This window comes from Quercus suber, unplaced genomic scaffold (assembly GCF_002906115.3).
Source record: "Quercus suber isolate HL8 unplaced genomic scaffold, Cork oak 2.0 scaffold_373, whole genome shotgun sequence".
Taxonomy (NCBI): Eukaryota; Viridiplantae; Streptophyta; class Magnoliopsida; order Fagales; family Fagaceae; genus Quercus; species Quercus suber.
The window spans coordinates 251,994-257,264 of NW_027069825.1; positions in this window are offsets into that span (position 1 = coordinate 251,994).

A 5,271-nucleotide genomic window follows, 5' to 3' on the forward strand; every position below is an offset into this window, starting at 1 on the left:
ATACTAGGAGAAGAGAAATCATACCCTAAATCGGTTCGATCAGAAGCAGATTTCTGAAAGCTGAGCATCTCGTCAAGCTTTGCACTTGAAGTCCTCTCCAGCTGAGTTTTGACTTGAAACAGCTCCGCTTCAAACTTCTTGGTCTTCTCAGCCAAGAAATTATTCTCAAATGCCAGTGCTCCAATGGTCTGATTGGCTTCATCAAACTTTGTGGAGATTTCTTCTTATTCAAGCTCCACATCACTGAGTTTCTTGGTGGCCAACCTATACAACTTCTCATGCTTTTCGAAGACCTTGTACAATTTTGCATAGGCTGTATGGATGTCATCTTGTTCATCCATCTTCTTAAATTCAGACTTCACCAAGTCCTCTTCTTCATCCACATCTTCAACAATCCCCTCAGTAGGATTTATAGTGGCAGTGAAGGCATTCAAGATTCCATCATCCTCGTTATCAGAATCATCCTCAGGCTTGGTGTTGCTCAAAGTAGCAACAAGTGCCTTGCTTTTCCTAATGGTCTTGAGATATGTAGGACACTCTTGTTTCATGTGACCAAAGCCTTGATATCTGAAGCACTTCGGTCTTGAGGGAATAGTGTACTGACCGCCATCCCTAGCATCCTTCTTCCCTTTGTCTTGGCTCTTGAATTGAGACGAACTGGACTGCTTGCGGTCTTTGTCAAATCCTTTAGCATTGGCATTCTTCATAAAATTTTTGAATTGCCTTGTAATGTAGGATTTTATTTTAGAATCTTTATCGTTTGAAGAATCATCTGTGTCACTGCTCTTGGCCTTCAGTGCCATGCTTTTTTCCTTACTCGATTTCCCAATCCTTGTCAAACCCAACTCATGGGTCTATAGATTGCCAACTAGCTTTGTCAAAGGAATTTTGTCAATATCCTTTGATTCCTCAATTGCGGTGATCTTGGCATGAAATCTCTTAGATAGAGATCTAAGCACCTTTCTAACAATCTTGGGTTCGAGAATGGTTTCCCCAAGATTAAAGGCTGAGTTCACTATGTCCTTGATCTTGGCATAGAACTCATCGAATGACTCATCCTCCTCCATCTTGATCTCTTCAAAGCTTGTAGTAAACCTCTAAAGCTTCGAATCCTTGACAACCTTGATTCCTTCATGTACGTTTTTAGATCCCTGTAAAACTAGATTGTTTAACCTAATTAATTAACCAAGTGATTACTTAAATAAATTATTCAGATCTATGTTAACACAATCAAATCATATCATGTAAATAGTGCAAAAAAGTAAATAACACAATAATATGATAACTCAGGAAAACAAAACCAGTAAAAAACTTGGGGATGATTTAACCTAGCTATTCTCAAGGTAAAACAGATCCACTATGAAAGAATTGAAGTTTGTACAATAAGACTTAGACCACTAACATCCTATTGCTACCTCGAGTAGAAAATTTACTACCACGATCGCGTGACAGCTCCAAGTCCACGGACTACTTCATTCTTTGATCTTCTGTAGCCACAAGTTCTCCCACTTGTGATATTCTTTAAGTTCTTTAAGCAGCAACTGAAACTATCACCAAGCTCTTGACATGAATCTTGATCTTCATATCCCTAAGTGTGTATTAAGGTAAACATCTCTAGATCTCACAGAAGATTCACACATACAGCATAACAACAACCTCTAAAATGTGGCTAGGGTTTTTCCTTTTATACTTGAAGCAAAACATAAAACCCTACACATCATATGGGCTTGAGCTGAGTTGGAAATTTTGTAGAAAAAACAATCTGCACAAGGTTCAATCGATGGAGTCTAATTTTTGATCAATTGAGTCTTGCAGATTTAGTCCAATAAATTCTACAATCACTCGATTCTAACTTTACACATAAACATACTTTGAGCAACCTAAATCTAGACTAAGTTTTGATCATGGTTTGCCAATACATTACAAATTGAAGTTCTAATACATTTAGTTCCTAAAGTCTTAGAACCTAACAAATTCCCCCTTTGGCAATTCGTGACAAAACACATCACAAAACTGAAATGTTCAAAGTTACAAACAACCCATTTAAAAATTAACAAGCCCACAAACAATTCAACCTAATCATTATCTATCAGTTGCCAGTGTAGACAACAGCACGACCAAATAAACCTGTAACCTGTATCTTCCTGAAACACTCAACAAACACATATATGCATGTGTAGAAAATACAAATAAAACAAAATAAACAAACTAAAGCAAATAACAAATATGCAAACTAACTCTCCCCCTAAGTTAGATACAACAAAAAATTTTATTTTCTCCCCCTTTCAAAAAAAAATTTCAACTCCCCTTAAACAAAACAAACAGGAATCCCACATATTCCCACATTTCATCTAAATCTCCCCATTTTTGTTACGTATTGACAAAGACAACTCAAAAAAAGAGTAAATAGAAAACATACGTAACAAAAGTCAAGAGAAAATAGAGAATCAAGGAAATAAATGAAGCGCAACAACTCCCCATATGAACACTTGTTAGGTTTTAAAAACAGATTTCTCCCCCTATAAAAATAGGAAAAACAAAACAAGTTTTGGAAAAAACAGTTTCGGGAAAAATTTAGGAGGTAGGGAAAAAAAAAACAGATATTCTCTCTTTCAATAAATGCAAACTTGACAATATGTAACCCATAAACAGATGGTGTTTGAACTCAAATCAAGTAGAGAAAATATTTTCACATTGATTATCCATCATATCTCTTAAGAAAAATATTTTTTACAATTCACACATAAAAATAGCATATACTAAAATGTACAAAGGACTCAAAAATTAATCAATCAGTTTTTAAATCAAGTTGAGTACCCAATTGAGCAAAGTGTATGAATGTTATGTGTGAAAACAATGAGAGATATGACTGCAAAATTGCAAGATGGATACAAAAAAACAATGCAATGCATGTGAATCCTAAACACAAATGATGCATAAAATATTTATGGTCAAATACTTAAAAACTAAAAATTTTTCAGTTTCAATCAATTGAGAATCGATCGAATACCAATTGAGTTAGGAAAAAAGTCATGATTAAAAATCAAGGGAATTTCGATTGGTCGAAAAACACATTCAATCGATCGAAATTCTGAAAATTTGAATTTTTGAAAAACTGCAGAAGATTATGCAGAAAACAACTCAACCCAAGTAATTTCATGAATGAAATGCATGAGAATAAGTTTAAAAGTTTTTCAAAAACATTAGTTTTCAACCCAGAACTTCAAAACTGTTAGGGCATATGTGGTTCACTTGTTAAGAACATATGTTATTCTTTTATATAATTAGTTAATCCTTTGACAAAATGCACTCAATTTGTAATTGGGTAGTTCTAGATATTTTTAATACTTCAAGAAACAAGGTTTCAAGATCAAGTGTTAAAATCATTAAGTCTGTCCAAGAAACAAGCTGAAGAAGTGTTGAATCATTAAAGCTCAACACTTGCTCGATAGCTGCTCGACAGCTTCTATCTGTCGAGGTTTACTAAAATTAGATTTTCTGATCTGATTTTTTGGGATCCATGGATGTATCTTTGGGCCTTTTTTTCTTCTAACCATAGGCATATAAAAGGATTATTTTAAGGGCCGTCAAAGTGTTCACAAGTCGCACAAGCATTGAGCAAACTCTGTTTAAGCAAATTATGATCGGAGACAAAGTTATGCCCTAGCTCATATCTTCTAAAGAAGTTGTTGTGTATGTGCACCTTTGGGTTTTGTGACCAACCATCTTCTTGATCTTCATTGTAGATGAACTAAAGAACTTTGCAGCCAACAACTCTTTCTAGTTGGTGATTGAAGCCGTGTACTGGGATTCGCGCATTGGTTAGTCACGTACTTGGGAGCCGTACATCAAAAGGGGAAACTGTCACTACAGAACAAGTCCAATTAGGTATTGGGGTAAGGGTTCAACTGTAGGTTGGTAAGGTACTTGGGATTCCTTTACTTGTAACCACTTGTTGTGATAATAGTGGAGTTTTGGGAGTGGTGACCTGAAAATCACCCGGAGGGGGTTTTTGCCGTCAGGTTTTTCCCCATTCATAAACAAATCACCGTGTTATTTATTTTCCGCTGCATAATTAGTTTATTGGTGATTTTTTTGTGCTATCACGCGTTTTCATGTTAAATTGGTTAATTAATAACTTGGCTAATTAATTAATTAATTTAATCATAAGGGGTCAATACGTTTTTGGCCTATCAAGTGGTATCAGAGCAGACACACTCTGATTAGGTTTAATCTTTACTGTATTGATCCATTAACCCCTGTTGTCATGGCTGTAACCAGCTTGAAGAGATTTTTGTTTTCAAATACATCTTGTTTTTCTAATCACTACTTGTTTAAGTGTCTCAGAAAATACAATTTTAAAAGTTATTTGAACTCTTTTGTGATGACGATTGGAAAAAATCTCAGTTTGGCTAAGTAGAAACTAGACTGTCTCAGAATGAAAATGTGCAAAGGAGTTTGTCTGAGAAGAGTGAAAGTTAATGGCTTAGCTTATAAAAGGCAGTTGAGAGAAAGTACCATTCCCACTGATTTGTCATCTAAGCACGAAGTGTGTTTTATGATGAAGTCCGCATTCAAAGTAATGGACACATGTTTGTAGTACCTTGACAGTGGTTGCTCAAGACACATGACTGGAGATCGATCTCTCTTCAAAGTTTTCGAGTCTAAGAAAGGTGGCAACGTCACTTTTAGTGATGGGAGCAAGTCACAGATTAAAGGGAAAGGAATCATCTCTCTACTTGGACTGCTGGACATTGCAAATGTTCTTTATGTAGAAGGTCTAAGGGTGAACCTGTTGAGCATAAGTTAGATATGTGATCAAGACTTCATGGTACTATTCTCAAAGGGAAAGTGTCTTGTCATGGATGAGTCTAGAAAGAAGCTCATTAGTGGTGTTCACACTTTAGACAACTGTTATGGATTGGTTCCTGATGCTGATATTGTGTGCAATAGCATTTGTTTGCCTAATGAAGATCTATGGCATCAACGAATAGGACATGCTAGTTACAAGCATTTTTCTATTGTATCTAAGCATGAATCAGTCTTGGGGATACCAAAACTTAATAGAATGAGCAATGTGGTGTGTGGACCATGTTAGCTTGGAAAACAGACGAAAGCTAAGTATCCAGGCACTGAGACATTAGCTACATCTAGGCCATTGGAGCTTCTACATTTAGATCTTATGGGTCTAACCAGAACCGAGTCTCTTGGTGGTAAGAGATACATCAGATACACTTTGGTCATTCTCCTACGATCCAAGTCTGATGCTCC